The following is a 17,558-nucleotide window of genomic DNA, read 5'->3' as shown; positions in this document are numbered from 1 at the left end:
CAGGATTTTTCCACTATAAATATAAAGTTAAGGCATAGGCAGACAAGCCTCTTTGGGTGAATCTGGTATCTTTTATTAAACCAGCTGTACCTGACTGGCCTTGTAGAGTCTCTCTCTGGTGGCCCTGGAGTGGGTGCCACCAGGGCTGCTTCTGCAAGCGCCATGTTGGGTCATGTTCTCTCCATGGGATGCCCTGATACTCACCTGCCATGTCTTGGATCTTTTGTTCAGTAGTAGGTCTCCCTCTTGTAGTGGTGCCTGTGCCAGGCGTTGTCACCAGAGGATGCTCTTGGGGTTCCACCTCCCCTATACTCCAAACATGTGCCAGCCTCTTGAGATGGCCAATCGATGGTCTGTCTGGTCCCCTAGAGGGTCACCTCCTGTCATCTCTTCACCACTCTGGCTCACTTTGCCCTTTAAGCATTGCTTGTGGCTCTCCTCCCTTTGTTCTGGGCTTCGGATGAATCAAAAGGAAAATAATTAACTGAAATCCCAGGAATGGGCCTCAGCCAAACCTCACTCATGCTTCCTGCATTCAATGACCTCACTGTTCCTCGATGCCTTCCCCTTGGCCCAGCTCCCTCGTCGTCTGGGGTGGCATCTCCTTTAATTAAATGTTGGACCTCTCGGTCGGGTCCCTCTTCAGCTTCTTCTACCCTTTGCCAGGAGGTCCTCACCTCTAGCTGTTTCCCCTTTGCTGGCTTTTATATTTGCCAAGTGGTGTTCTTTGATGACATGTTGCCAACTGGTCTCAGCTGCAGATAAAAGCAGCTGACAAACCACACAGGCATTCCTTCCCTCCATGGTTCATCAGCTTGGCTGTTTCTACAAGGGGTAAATGAAATTTATTTTGAATATGCATTACAGAAGATAAAGGGAGGTGAAAATGGCCTTGTAAGTTAAAGAATAACAAAATGGAACCCCCACCACACACACACACACACACACACACACACACACACACACACACACACAGTTTAATTTCCTATTGATCAAACATTTGTACGTTAGTGATAAACCCTGATAAGATAACTTGTTTTGTTTATTTAAAACTTAACATTATTAGATTTACAATCTCTTGGATGCAGGAGTGCTTGATGCCCTTTGATTTGATCAGAATGGTTTTTATCAGGTGAAGCTGATATGTATTAGTATCTCTTATCTACTAGACCACATAGTATCTTGCTTCTGGAATGCAGCTGCTCCAATATTAGATCTGCCAATCGGGAAGGTCAATGACACTTTTCTTCAGACAATTATGCTTGTTGATTTGTAAGTTTTAAGCTACTACTACAGCTATTTAAGCAACATGTTTTAAGTTTTGAGTTTCACAGTAAGGTTTAATACATAAAGAACTTGAGAAAAGTTCATAGGGTTGGTTACAGTTTTTTGCAAACTTTTTTTTCTCCCTGCTAGGAAGTCAGGTTTACAACTAAAGATTTTTTGTTCATAATATTTGTTAGGAAACAGAAAACTTTGATTATTTCTGGACAAATAAATTCCTGTTAGTTAATCATCGGCTTATTTTTACACTTCACTGTTAAATTAGATTAGATAGATGTAGGATATAAATATAAAGCATATTGGCTATTAATTAATAGCTCTATATGTGGAAATTATTTCACTGGAGTATGAATTCTGGCCTTCTTCTAGTTTAAGTGGATTAAACTGAATCTGATCAAGGTCCTCTTTTTCTAAAACAAGAATGTATACACATGGGGTTATTCAGGAATATCTGTTTTTGATGAGATATACCTGAATAAATCTAGGCCTTCACCACAAGTGCTCAAACTTTCTAAATTCAGCTGTTAACAACAGTTTTATAGTAGATTTCTGAATTTTGATTGGATGAGTATAACTTTTAGATACACGTCCCTGGTATGAATGCTCATAATAAAGACTCTGGAATCAACTTCCTAACAATTCCACTTAAAATTTATTTTTCAAAGTCGAATTTTGATCTTTGTCAGGAAATATATTTTTTAGAATATTCATTGATAAGGTGGGTACAGAAATAATCAAAATAAAGTAATTTCAACTCTTGAAAAAGTATTTGCACATGTGTATGTATATAATGACTTCTCTTGTGATTTAAACTGTCTGTTAGGTAATGAAGCAACACAATCAATATACTAATATAGCTGTAAATGAATATTTTAAAAAATTCTAAACATACACATTTTGAAATATGAATACAATGGCAGGAAAAGTATGGAAATATACACATTTTGAAATATGAATACAATGGCAGGGAAAGGATGGAAATGTTCTATTAATTCAAGGATTTTTTTGGTATTTATAGGTTACGTTTCTTTGGAAAGTAAATAATTATCACAATTGACTTCAAAGACAATAGAGAAAAGGGTGCTCAGCTTTTATTTATTATGGAACAGCTGGGGACAATGCTTAAAAAATGTCCCCCAATAGCAATAAATAATGACTGACACTGATTGAGATAATGCTAATTAGGACAATCAAATGTGACAAATGTATTAGGTCAGTGTGTGTCAGAATGACACTGAAGATTATGGTTGTTTTTATCTCTCTCTCTCTTTAACAACCACATACTTCAGTGTCATTCTGACACATATTGACCTAATAATAGTATATATAAAGTATGTGTGTATATATTCTATTGATTCTATGATTCTATACAGACACACACACAGACACATGTGTGCGCGCACACACACATGCACACACACGCACACGCGCGCACGTGCTCCCACTCACTTTTAAAAAGAATGAACTGTCATTGATGAATAGGTCCCAGCCACAGGATGTGTTATACAATTAATAGCTTTAATATATTGAGAAGAGTTGTCAATATTGCAGGCATAGCACTGTGCAACTCAGTACTTCCTTGATTTGAAAAGGATATTTTAGTTATTTATAACAGAAATCAAGCCAATAAGCTCTCTTCTCTACTTGGAATAATAAATGCCTTGCTGTACTTAGTGTAACAATGTCCTCCATTAATGACATTGTTACAGTTATTTTTAACCCCTAAAAGTAAAAAGTGAAGTAAAATCCCACTGGAGTTATTCTTAGATTTGTTATCATCACATGAAAAGTCCCTATGGGACATTGAATCATAGAATCATAGAAAAATATACTTGGAAGGGACCTCAGGAGGTCATCTAATCCAACTTCCTGCTCAAAGCAGGACCATCTCCAACTAAATCATCCCAGCAGGCTTTGTCTAGCTGGGTCTTAAAAACCTCCAAGGATGGAGATTCCACCACCTCTCTGGCTAACCTGTTCCAGTGTTTTACTATCCTCCTAGTGAGAAATTTTTTTCCTAATATTTAACCTAAACTTCTCTTGCTGCAACTTGAGACTGTTGCTCCTTGTTCTGTCACCAGCCACCATTGAGAACAGGCTAGCTCCATCCTCTTTTGAACCTCCCTTCAGGTAGTTGAAGGCTCCTATTAAAGTCCCTCTCAGTCTTCTCTTCTCCAAACTAAATAATCTCAGTTCCTTCAGGCTCTCCTCATAAGTCACATGCCACAGCTCCCAAATCATTTTTGTTGCTCTCTGCTGGATTCTCTCCAATTTGTTGACATATTATCTGTAGTGGGGGGCCCAAAACTGAACACAGTACTCCAGATGTGGTCTCACCAGTGCTGAATAGAGGGGAATAATCATTTCCCTTGACTTGCTGGCAACACACCTACTAATTCACCCCAGTATGCCATTAGCCTTCTTTGTAACGAGGGCATACTTTTGGCTCATATTCAGTGTATTCTCCACTGTAATCCTCAGGTCCTTTTCTAAAGAGGTGCTGCCCATCCAGTCAAGTACTCCAGATGTGGTCTCACCAGTGCTGAATAGAGGGGAATAATCATTTCCCTTGACTTGCTGGCAACACACCTACTAATTCACCCCAGTATGCCATTAGCCTTCTTTGTAACGAGGGCATACTTTTGGCTCATATTCAGTGTATTCTCCACTGTAATCCTCAGGTCCTTTTCTAAAGAGGTGCTGCCCATCCAGTCAATCTCCAGCCTGTAGCAGTGCATGGGATTGTTCCATTCTAAGTGCAGGACTTCCTACTTGTCCTTGTTGAACCTCATGAGATTTCTTTTGGCCCAATCCTCCAATTTGCCTAGGTCACTCTGAATCCTAGCCTTACCCTCCACAGCATATCTATTACTCTCCACAGCTTGGTGTCATCTAGGGCTGTGTGAAGCTTCTGGTGGTGATTCAATTTGGAGGAGCTTTGGCCCGATTCAGTGGCCAAATCTCTGAATCCAAATTGAATCAGGGGACCAATTTAAAGGTCCAAATTGAGTCAAAGCTTTCCGAATCTTTGCAAAAGATTTGGAGAGCTTCAATGATTTGGGATGTCCCTGGTGGCTGCAGCAAAGAGCTGCAGCTGATTCTGAACTGGTAAGTACTAGGGGCGGGGCTGCCCCTGCCCACCCCAGCTCGGTACTTAAAAAAAAAGCCCCAGTGCTCACAGGGGGCTGCCAAATTGGGAGGCAATCCTCACTGTCCTCCACTGCATGGGGGGCTCTGCACAGGCCCCTCTACCCTACCTCGCTCCCCCAGACCCCCACAGGTGCCCCACCCAGGCCAGCTCTGGCCCTTTAAGAAAAAAAACCAAACAAGAAAAGCCCCAGGACTCACCGCTCCTGGTGCAGCCTCGGGGCTTCATGGGGAGCTCATGCAGAGAGCCCCATGTGGCATGGGGCAGCAGGGATTGCCCCCCACTAACAGGAGCTGTGAATCTGGGGGGGAGTTTCAGGGGGTTTTTTTCTTAAAGGGCCAGAGTTGAACCATGTGGGACACCCATAGCGGGGATGAGGGAGCAAGGGAGGGGGGGTCAGGGGGCTTGTGTGGAGCCCCCCCATGCAGCGTGGGACAGTGTGGGGCAACGGGGATCACCCCCTGCCCAGCAGCACCTGCTGAGCTGGGGCTTTTTTTTTAACAAGTGCTGGGAGCTGGGGCAGCTATTGCCGGGCTGGGAGAGTGGTGGGTGATGGGTATGGCCTGACTGATTCGGAGATGTCCGAATCAGATTCAGCTGAATAGAATTGGGACAGTGACTTGAATCACCAAATTGAATCGCTGTCTTCCGAATCGGCTGAATTGGAAGCAAATACTGGCCACTTTGGGCAGGCCTAGTGTCATCTACCAGCTTGTTGAGGGTGCACTCTATGGCTAGGGAAAGGCATTCAAAAAGTGTAAGCCTGAATTGATTCAATCTTTGGAGGTTAGTCTAACCTGGCTAGGCTAAATCAGTTTTGTAACCAGACAGACATCCCAGAAATGCAGGCACATGCCTGCAGTGGCTCAGGCTAGAAGCTGGGGGGCACTAGAGCAACCCTCCCTTCCTTTGTACAGGGCTGAGCTGAGGGGGTATTGCCAAGCCTGGACAGAATTAAGGAGGAGTCCTCCATTTTGATAACATAGCATTTATCAGCTCTGTTATCAGCATTTAACACCCCATTAGAAAACAGAGCATCGCTCATTACAAGCTCTTCTTAAACAGCTTTTTCCAAAGGCAAAAGCATACCAGGCTCTGGCTTCTTTACTATTCATTCCATCCAGGAAGAGCACACACCAACTGCAGATGATTCCTTAGCCTGATAAAGGGTTTTTAGACCCAAAAGCTTGCTAAGAAAACTTCCCCAACTATTTAGTTGGGAAAAGCTATCAGATTTACCCAAATAACCTTATCTACCTTTTCCAAATGAAGGAATGCAGGGACATTACCATCTGAGCTGTTGATTACCTTCAAAGAGCCCTCAAAAGACACTTTTCTATCTGCCTTATGCAGCATTAACTATCATACCACATGCTGGCTACAGTCTGTGCTGTTAGAGAGAGGAGGAAGGGATCTCTGCTTAAGTAGCGATTGGTGAGAGAAGGGGAGGAGGGCACAGGGAAGCCAGCAGACCCTGCTGTGCCTGCAAGTCTCTCCCAAGCTCCAGCCAGGGAGCAGAGGGGAGGGGCCAGCCCTGCTGTGGAGTGGAAAGCCCTGCCCAGCCAGAGAGCATGGTGGGATGCTGGGGGTATCTGGTTTAGCTTAAACTAGGAAAGGGTCTGGGACAGACATTGCATAAACCGGTTTCACCCAAATCAGTTAAGTCTGATACTACATTCAAACATGTTTGTCTCAAACCAGTTTCAGTCATTTTCAAACTGGTTTATATGCATGGTTTTGTTACAGGTTTAAACCAGTTTCTGATCACTTAAAATAGTTTATGTGTAATGTTTGTCCCTAGCCTATGACATCTTCCAGGTCATTAATGAAGACATTGAACAAAACTGGCCCCAGGACTGACTTCTGGGCCACTCTACTTGATACTGGCTGCCAACTAGATATTGAGCTATTGATTACTACCCTTTGATCCTAAAGCTTCAGCCAGTTTTCTATCCACCTTAGAGTCCATTCATCCAAGCCATACTTCCTTAACTCACCTGGGAGAATATTGTGGGAGATTGTATCAAAAGCTTTCCTACCATCAAGGTGTACAACGTCCACTGGTCTCCCAGTGTCCATAGAGCCAGTCATCTCACCATAGAAGGCAATCAAGTTCCTACATTAGTAACAATGTATTCTGTAAAAAAAAAAAAAAAAAAAAAAAAGAGGCTATGTGTAAAGGCAAATTTAATGTAAGGCAAATTTTATATACTAACTTAAGTGTTTTCCATATGTGCTGTATATTGGAATGTAGACTTTGGCAATCACTGGTGTCTAAAATTAAGCATGTGCGTAAGTGTTTGAACACTGCGTAACACTTTGGTGTCCCAGGGGTGGCTGTGCCCTTAGGGTGGCCATGCCCTGCTCTGCCCTTAGGGTGCTTTCCTGTCTTGCCTGCCATATAGGGAGGCTGCCCACAGGCCTTTGCTAGGCCTCAGTCCCACTGGACCCCACCAGTCTCTGCCTTTACCCAGGCCCCTCACTGGTCCTCACTGGGCCTTAGGCCCTTGATGGGCTTTACTCTAATCTACTGGGCCTGACTCTAATCCCTTAATGCTTTGGCAGGGCACCCAAAGCCTTAAGGGCTAATTCCATGGCTCCAAATCCTGCCCTTTACCATGTTCCATGCCTCACAGATGTTATAAAGACGTTGTTCCTTTTGTTGGGGCTTCGGCCTCCTCGGCCTCTGCCCCTTTAATTTAGCTAGGCTTTCTAGTCTAGACCCACTGTTGGACCTGGCTTTGGGGCTTCAGTCTGTCCCTTCCAGTCACTGGGACCCTGGCTCCTGCCTGCAAGACCCCACCTGTGGCCCTCTTGGGTGCCAGGTCCCTGGCCCGTCTGGCTGTGCCTTCTCTCTCCGCCTGCTCTGGGATCAATAACAGCTTGAGCCTTGTGCCTGCCCCTGGAAGGGCTCAAGGAAGTCCAGTGCCCCCTGGGCCACTGTACCTTCCCTTCCAGCCTCATCTCAAACCACCAGTAGAAACAGTAACATAAATCATAAGCCCCTGGACTGTAACATAAACAACAGCAATGGAATCAGCCCTGCCCCTTTAAGAGGGCAAACATTCTTTCACTCTTGGGCTATCATTCCTCCCAGCCTGGCTCCTTGTGAGCTCCTTGAGCCTAAGCATTCCAGCAAGCAGAAAAGAGGTCTAACCAGTGTCCCTCGCTACTTCTCCTGGGCAGGAGCTCCTAACCCTGCAGCAAGCAGGACTAAACTGGCTTGCCAGCTCAAGCCCCAGGTTTATATTCATCCAGGGCCCTGCCTACCTCCAGTCATCTGACTGTCTTCAGGTGCCTGCTGACTGCCTCATTTTGTCCTGTTGCCCTGGAAACTGGCAGCTGCTTCACCTTGCCTGCCCTGCAGTGCTCCCTAGCTGGGCTGCCTTTATCTTAAAGTAACCCAAAGCCCAGGGCTCTCTGTTACAGACTGACGCTTAATTCTTTTGGTTATGTTGAAATGGTTGTGAATGAAAATATCACAAATGTTGATCATTCTCAATTGCCTTTGTGTGTACAAGTGTTCTGTTCTTAGAATTGTGTTTAGTCTGGTGTGCACACTGTTACACACCTAGAAAAGCCTGGTGTGCAACTTTTCATGATGCTTAGTTTGATCTAAAAATGATATACCCAGTGTAAATTTAACCTTGTCAGATGTATTTTAAGTCTAAACTGACAGGGATTAGATGGATTTAACAAATGCCCCTATTGATAGAAATTCCTTTTCTGGGAGATGTCCTGATTCTCTGGCCACACTCCTGTGCTGTCTTGGGGGCCAAAAAGGCTGTTGTACTCTGGGATATAGGGAGATAAGGATAGTTTGAGGCAGCTATGTCCTCTGCACATGACCCAGAGACCCAAGACTCTAAGCCAGACCCCTACACTTCCAAAAGCCCAACACCCTGTCCAACATCACCCCAAGATCTACATAAGAACCCAAAGATGGACTAAAAGGCTCCCAAGCCTCTGGCATAGATCCAAACCCCAGAACTTAAGATCTAGACCAAAGCACCCCATGACCCAAACCCTAGCACAGGCCCACCCCAGCATGTGGAAGGAAGGAAAATTTTTTGTTGTTGACACACAGGTTAAAACAACCCACACATAGGTTAAAAAGGAAAACTTGACTATATTATATGTAAATATTTATCTTTGTCACCTATCCTGTTATTTTATCCCTTCCCTTTTATTCTGCACCTGAATAAACCATGTATATAGTTAAGCTATTGTGTCCTGGTCTTCCTCTATAGAGACACCAGAGAAGGGAAAACTGTGAGCAAGCTGCAGTTTCCATCTCTAGCAGATACACCCTGCTGACCATCCCCTTCTATTGGAGAGGGGAGTACACACTCAAGAAAATTTGGGTTACATTTATATGTGGTGAAAGTTTTGGGATCTGTGATTGAAAGACACTTTAGAAGTATGCTTATGGTAAGCCAGGTCTGTGATTGAAAGACACTTTAGAAGTATGCTTATGGTAAGCCAGGTCAGCCTTTTCCTCTTAGAGGTAAGTATGTTTGAATTGGAACTAGGTGAGTAATATTATCTCTAAAACAAAGCCAAACTTTCAGCAAAAGCAAAAGTGAGAACATCACCCAGCGGCGAACTGTAGCAGATGCATGGAGGCGCATGTGCATGTGCACCCCCCTGAGAGTTCCAGTGGACCTCCTGACTGGCTACGCTCACTGCTTATGTGATGGGCAGGGGTGGCAGGTGGGAGTGCCGGTGTCCGCCCTGCAAACCCTGGCTGGGGAGTGGAGTGCTCTGGTGCTCCCAGAAATGGCGGCAGCCTCTTTTGGAAGCAGCCGCAGTGATTGACCATCTCGCAATTGGCTGCTGGGGACACCCCACTCCATCACTGGTTGCTGGGGGGGGCACATGCCCCCCCTACTAAGGTGGCACCAATCTCCCATAGCATCACCTCAGAGGAATATGTGGCATAGTGGTCAGGACACTTATAAAGATGTCCCAGGCCTGAGTTCAGGACCCTGGCCTCAATCAGGTAAAATGGGGAGTGGAACATGAATCTTTTGAGTCCTCACATCAACCTACATGTTTTTCTGATATGCCTCTCTCATTTTGACCATAAATCCCAGTATATATATAAGAAAGATTTCATGAAATAAGTTACAACTGATATATTCCTGCCAAAAAGTTCTAGATTTTATAAATCAATGTTTTCCAATGAAAAAATTTAGTCAAATATTCCTGACCACCTTCAGTACATATATGCATAGTTACACTAGTTATGTTTCTTGTTTGATAAAGAGTGTATGGGGATAGTTTTAGAAAAATGAATGGAGGACAGAAAGGTTAATGACAGACTTGCTTTGGAAAATGTAATATGAAATTAATAGATTCAGCTCAGATACCATTGGTCATGGTCCAATGGTAATTCATTTACAAAGGTGATTATCTAACCATCAGCTTTAAGCATCAGAATATCAGGGTATGGGAGTATTGTAATAAGTTTAAATCATTTTTTAAGGACCATCATAAACTGGACAAAATTTTGATAGGAGACATTATTTGTTGTGCAAATACAATCCATCACAAGCAGTATCATTGCTCTATGAAGCTTTCTATTTCTGAATTCTACCCATTTGTCACAAAAACCTTTCTACCCTGTTGTATTCCACAGCTTAACCAAGTGGGAGAGAACAGAACAGTATTCTAGTAGAAGACAGAAAAATAAAAAGCTAATTAGTACCTGTCTGGTATGGTTAGCTTTCATTAGGTCAACTTCTGAAAATTTCATATTCAGCTCCAATAGAGTTCTCCCAGTAGGCTGGCCATCAACCTTTCTGTAATTCATTGTATTATTGCAAACTAAAGGAAAAGGAGGAGAAAGAAAATAATAAAACAAGCATTTTTTGTCCATAGGGATAGAATCATTATTACCTGACAAACACCACCAATAGACTGGTACATGCTCGCAGCAAGAAGCAAGCAACTAAAACCAGCTCATAGAGTGTGCAGGATATTCTTTTAACAGTTGTTCTTTTATTCAGGAAAATAGTCAGTTGTGCTATGTTATGAATCTATGTCTCATAATAAGGAATAGACTCAGTGTTAAAGTATGATTCACAAGAACAAAGGACTGGCATGATCTAGTCCAAAGCTATTGCAGGCAAGTAAATTAAATACTTCATTAATTTATCAGGCTCCATCTGAAAACTACTAAGATTGTTTGCCATTTCTCTTCTCATGGGCTCTTGGACACAACAGCATATTTTGCCTCAATGTCCCTGACAAGGGAAGGCAGCAGATTTGTTTCCTCTAACTCCCATCTGCATGAAGCACCCAGTCCTGCTTACACCTGCCTCATGATTGACCTAGACTGTTCTCTTGTGTCCACTACAGCTCAGACCCCTGTACCAGGCTGGTGAAAAAATTCTCTAGCCCTGGTATCTGCATTTTTTATGAGTTCATTTAAGAGCCCAAAACTGCCTACTGAAGAGACACACTGTTAGCTACTCTCACTGAACTGAACTTTTTTCTCATGCTGGGTCTACGTAAGGTGCATTTTGCTTTCCTCTCCATTAATGTCTGGACACTAGCACCTGGAAAAATCCCACATCAAAAATAACAACTTTGGTATATCCAGGACTCTCCCCTATCTTCTTTCTGGCCCTTCACAGCTCTAATATTGGGAGAGAGATCCTGGCAAGACACTGTGATACCTTAGGGCCAGTCAATGCTTTGTGGGAAAAGGCAATGAAGAAGGGGAGAGGGGTAAGAGAAGTGAGCCTCTCTGCCCCCTTAGAGAACCACTCACCCAGTGTGCTGCACCATGCTGCACCAGAATTAACTATCATGCTTAACTTCTTCACTCTTCCTCTTCCTTTCTCCCACCCTCCCTGGTGGGGATAGCAGCTAGCCACACTGGGCTGTGCTATGAGCCATACATTCACAACTAATTAAGTTTGGTACTGCACTCCTCCTTTCAACTGCTTAACAGAACTCCAGACATCCTTCTTCCTCCTTACATCTGAGTGCTAGTTAGGTCTTCAAAATAAAAGGAAAATTTTACTTTCTAAGATTTTATTGCCGTCTTGCTCTGAAGGCCAGTTACAGTCTTAAGTTATAAATCTCTGTCCATTCTTTTGTTTCTGTAGTATTTTTTAACTATTGAATGGAGGGGAAGTAAACCCAACAGTTTTTAGATTGTACATTTCATCCATCAATATCTAAAGGCTTTAAAAAGGAAGGTAAATATCTGTAGGTGAAACATCTCTTCACAGCCTTGGGCTATAACTCAGAGGGAAAGGAGACTAAGGAGGCCTTGTACCTTTCTCAGGCTAGACTGCTCTAGGAGAGATGAAGAGGCTCCATGAGAATCTATAGATAGCCTGAGAAGCCATATAAATTACTAATTCCTTCCTAGGATGCCCTATAGGCCATAATGCTGCTTAGTATCTTCATAGCATTGCATGCTGTAGCTCTGCCCTGAGATGCCTGTCCCACTCCTAGCATGACTGCCAAGACAGGGTCATGCATACCAATGGCACCTGTCATAATGAACACCAATGACACCTAATAAAATTTCCCTGATGAGGCCAGAACTGGAATTTCACTGATCCAGGACATTAATCTTATGGAAAGGGTGGACAGGTGGTTGGAATGTCCCCATTTTACAGATGTAGAAATTGAAGCAATGAGGTGGATAGGCTTTATGAGAGGTCAAACACAGGTTAGAAATCCAGAATGCATAAATTAAAGTAAAATAAATATATAAATTTAAAAGGTATTTAAGTGGCAAATTCAAAAACATGAACATTAGTAAATTGAAGGTGTATGGTTATCTATTCAACTTTAATTTAGTCCACTGCTGCCAGAGGTGGTTCAAGCACCTACTATGAATGCCTTCAAAAGATATTTGGATGTTTATCTTGCTGGGATCCTATGATCCCTGCTGACTTCCTGCCCCTGGGGAAGGGGGCTGGACTCGATGATCTTCTGAGGTCCGTTTTAGTTCTAGTGTCTATGAATCTATGAATCTATGAATTAGTCAACAAATAAGGCACTGAATTTGTGAAAATAATAAGAGGTGATCATGTAATTACAGACTATATCCTAGGTCCCCCCTACACGTTACACTTAAAGCATGATTAACTAGGTAATCATGTGTTAAGTTATGATCCAGATATACAGTCAACCAATTAAAGAAGTGATAAAACAAGCAATAAGCTACAAAGTTATTCCACAAAGAATATGCAATAACTTTGTAGCTTGTTCTAATCACTCTGATTGATTGAATGTCTGGCAAAGTGCTTCCCTATGGCTGGGAGCCCCATCATCTGAGCCCACTGCCATCCCCTTAGCTGACAAAGCTTGGAGTGGTGGCAGCATTGTCAGCTGCAGGAAAATGCATCCCCCTGCAAGGCTCATTGGCTGGGAGATTTACAGTGGGGGCAGTGGGGAGAATGCTGTCACCACTTTGAGCCCCACACCTCAGGAGACTTGCAGCTGTGGCAGGGTTCTCCGTTCTCCCCATTTTAATCTCGATTAATTTGGTTATCTTCACAAAATGCATTAGGGACCTCACTACACACGCAAGTAAAGGTGCAATGGAATCTGATGCGCAATCAACACAATTGAACCTTGTCGGCTGTGGGTGCTGTAAGGCTGTGGTCCTTACCTGCCCGATGATTTATTGGGGTAAGCCACAGGGAGAACTGGATGGTTCTGCCATTACCCAGCCTCTGCTGTCCCTCTGCCACATCTTAATGTCTATTTTTAATTATTGGGAGTTGGATACAGGCTGGGTTACGAACTTACCTGTTCACTTGGATGGGCTTTTTTCATGGGGCTCCTTCTCTCCTTACATCCCACCCTTATCACATTCTGCCAGATGATACACATATGCATCCTGCTTTTACAAGGACCAGGTGGCAGATGATACATATACACTGCTGGTTTACTGAACAGAGAGCCCGAGTTCAAATTAATTCCTCCAGCTCTTTGGGGTTGTGATTTAAGCCAGCTACTTACAAGTTTATGAATCAACCTCTTTTGATCAGTTCAGGTAAGAGCCCACACAAAAATGAGCTTAACTCAATTTCTCTAGCGGGCATGGGCCAGTCAATTTATATCAAGCTTTTTACGATCTGGAAGGTGATCACCTTAAATCAATTTCTCACCTGGTACATGGGGCACTCCATTTATAACAGTCCATTCAAGATCTATAGACTGATCAATTCAAGTCAACTTTTCCACAGTGCATGGGTCAATCAATTTCTAGCAGTCCATTCAGGGTTCCAGAATAAATCCAAAATAAAATCAGCCCCCTCCTCCTCTGCCCCACACAGAGTCAATCAGTTAATCCACAAAAAAAAAAAAAAAAAAGACAAAGAAAATCAATTGCTTCCCAGCTCCAAGGCCAATCAAGTTACATCCATCCATCACCCATTGCTCATGGGGCAAAATCACCTGAAATTAATTTCACTATTGTTGGGCCAATCAGCTCACAGTTAATTTCACTAGGGCTTCTACTGTGCCTCAGTTTTTTCATAGATTTCATAGACATTAGGGCTGGAAGGGACCTCGGAAGATCATCGAGTCCAGCCCCCTGCCCAAAGGGCAGGAAGTCAGCTGGGGTCATAGGATCCCAGCAAGTTTCTCTGGGTCAGGTTCAATGCCTTCACAAGAGAAGGTTTTCTCATGCTAGCCCCCTACTATCCTGTCCAAAAGGGGGAGGGGGGCACTCAACACTCAGCCAAAAAAAAAAAAGGGAGGAAAAGAAAAGGAACCAAGGAAGAGAGCAAAAAACAAAGGAACACTGCCCCTTTAAGCTCATGGACCCCAGTGTTCAGTCTGCTCTCCTGCTTTTTTCTCTCTCTCGCTTCCACTGGCTCCTGACTCATGTATCTGCCACATTAGTCACCACCTGGCTGCCCTAGTGTGCCATCTCTGTGCGGCATATCTTGAGCTCTTTCAGTGGTCCTTCAACCACTCTGACCAGTAGGCTGGTTTGCTTTCCCTGCAGGTATTCATGGGATGCCACCAGCAGAGAAGACCACCAGTATTTCCACCAATCCTCTGGTTATGGCCCTCTCTTGGTTGACCCTCTCTGGGGCTAGAAGTACCTTCCTGCATGACTCTTCTACCAATCTGCAGGGAGCACAGAAATGCAGCAGCATGCTCCCCACTCTGCTCAAGCTTCCCTTTTCTCCTGCGGTGAATACTGCTTGTTCAAATTTCCCAGGGCTCATCTCCCTCTCTGTTCTCTTCCCCTCACACACCTCCTGTCATGCCACACATGCGTGGCAAGATGTGCAATTGTGGGATCACAAATTAAATCCTATTTCACCTTATCACCAGTGTGGGAAGAGCCTGAGATCATGATCCCAGGCTCCCCCTACACCAGCTCCCATGGCTATGAGCTCCACAGCTGATGGGGCTCCACAGGGCTCATAGTGTTCCCCATGTTGCCCCATCACCTCATAAGGCTCACAGCAGCAACAATATTCTTACCACTGCAAGCCCTGCAGTGATCTCTGAAGCCAACAAGGCTCACACTGGGGCAGAATTCCCAGCACTGCTCCAGCTATGAGCCCTGCCAAGACCCATCAACTATGGGGCTTGCAGCTGTAAGAGCCAGGGCAACCAGTTTTTGTCTTTTAGCCCCACATCTCACATTACTGTCATTTAAGTTACAGGGCAAACTACAGTAGCTCAAAGTGAGAAAAGCCTATTTCCTGTGGGGATGAATTGCTGGACATTAGGGGCAGTTGAGGAAGAAGACTGCCTGGCCAAGTTCTCCTACCACTTTCTTTCCTCCTGGAGGAGCTCCTGTCTATGTGGTGACTTTACTGCATAGGTCTAATGCTAGTTTTTGCAGTAAGAAGTATCATTAATACTAGTGTTTTGGTAATAGTGGAAGTTTGGCTTTAAAACAGTCACACATTTTCAGTCAGGCTGCTAAAATTTGCCTGAGGAACATAGTTCCACAGTTTCATAGTTGGTAGGGTCAGAAGGGACCTGAGCAGATCTTCAAGTCCAAGTCCCTGCCATGGGCAGGAAAGAATGCTGGGATCAAACAACCCTGGCAAGGTGTCTATCTAGTCTCCTTTTGAAGACCCCCAGGGTAGGAATGAGCACCACTTCCCTTGGAAGTTGGTTCCAGATCCTAGCCGCTCTGACTGTGAGGTAGTGCCTTCTGATATCTAGCCTGAATCTACTCTCAGTCAACTTATGGCCATTATTCCTTGTTACTTCCAGTAGTGCTCGGGGGAACAGGGACTCTCCCATTGCCTGCTGGTCTCCCTTGGCCAGTTTATAGACAGCCACCAGATCGCCTCTCACCCTTCTCTTGTGGAGGCTGAACAGGTTCAGGTCTCATAGCCTCTCCTCATAGGGCCTGCCCTGCTGCCCCCTGATCATGCAAGTGGCCCTCCTCTGGACCTTCTCCATGTAGTCCACATCCCTCCTAAAGTGTGGCGCCCAGAACTGGATGCAGTACTCCAACTGCGGCCTGACCAATGTCATATAGAGGGGGAGGATCACCTCCTTGGACCTGCTCGTGATGCATCTATGGATGCATGACAAGGTGCAGTTAGCCTTCCTGACTGTGTCCCCACATTGGCAGCCCATGTTCATCTTGGAGTCTATAATGACTCCAAGATCCTTTTCTGCCTCTGTGCTGATAAGAAGGGAGTTCCCCAGCCTGTAGGTATGCTGCTGGTTCTTCCTCCCCAGATGCAGTACCCTGCACTTGTCAGTATTGAATCCCATCTTATTCTCATCTACCCACCCCTATAACCTGTCCAGATCCAATTCCAGCCTGTCCCTCCCTTCTAGCGTGCCCACTTCTCCTCACATCTTAGTGTCATCCGTGAATTTGAACAAGGTGCTTTTCATCCCCTCGTCCATAAGAGGAAGGTGAGAAAAGGTTATGCTTAACTTACTGAAACCTCAATAGAAAGGGACAAAAAGGCACCTCTAGTGTGAGGACTATTACTTTGCTGCATAGCAAATATCTGTTGCAAATACTGGAGGTCAGAATTGGAAGTGTAATTATCTAGTCTGAGACTGGGGTGGCAGTGAGGGATGGGCTGGCTGCAGCAGTGGCAGTAACTACTGTTCTTACACCCCCTCTGTGTGGATATCTGGAGCTGGTGCCATGGTCATCCATCCGTTTTTACATTATAACTGGTTAGAGCGTGCTTCAAGAAAAAGTTACAAGTGTCCTCCAAAATACAACATTAGGTAACATAGTGATTGAAGTCACTACCAGCTTTCCCTGTGCTACTAAGTGTATGCACTATTTATTCATACTACCTTTGAATTACAGTTTTTTTTCTTTTATACATTTATTCCTGACAGCTGTGTTTGCAGTATAATTACAGCAACAGTAGAAGTACTTTTCTTTAATTCTTGTCTTTTTAGTTAGTTTTATATAATTACTGCTTTTAAATTTTGGACATTTAGCTGTGATGCAATGACATTAGTTTCTTTAGTAATATTATAAATAAATAGAAGTTTCTGGTTGAGAATAATTAAAAAAAATAGGAAACAGTGTTATCTCTTCTGTGAACCAGTGAATAATTTAATCTACTGTTCTACTTAGAAGAAAAGCTACTGCATGTCATTGTCTTCATCTGTTAAAGCACTTGAATTCAGCCTTGATTTGAGTTCAGGATGCCTCCATGAAGTGGCAGTTGTTTGTTATATTTCATTTTTTGTCCACAGAAGCTTTTTTTTTTACTTTTATTTTTTATATATACTTTGCTTAGCCAAATGTGATATAACACTCTTTGCTGTGCATCTCAAATGTGAGTCTGATTGATTGGAATTGGTTGCATTGGCAAAATCACCTAATGAAGATTGAATGTTGTTTCAGCTCTGTCCTTGATTTCTTGAGGGTGTTTCATGTGATGAAAGAGGTCAGTCAAGCTCAAGGGAATCAAATTTATTTGGTTTCTCTGAAAGTCTGCATTTTAGATGGACTCTGAACAATCTGAGGAGGAAAAAAACAAATGGAAAATTACTGTAACCCCTTTGTGGGGTTTAGTTTCATTGATAACTCAGAAGCAACATCAAAACAAAACATTGTCTGGTTTTCTTTCTGGCATAAAGCTATTCCAAGGGATCATCTTCCAAATAAAACTGGACAAAAATGATG

This window comes from Alligator sinensis, unplaced genomic scaffold, assembly GCF_000455745.1.
Source record: "Alligator sinensis unplaced genomic scaffold, ASM45574v1 scaffold382_2, whole genome shotgun sequence".
Lineage (NCBI taxonomy): Eukaryota > Metazoa > Chordata > Crocodylia > Alligatoridae > Alligator > Alligator sinensis.
The sequence above is the reverse complement of the archived record's forward strand: the minus strand, read 5'-3'. Positions refer to the sequence as shown.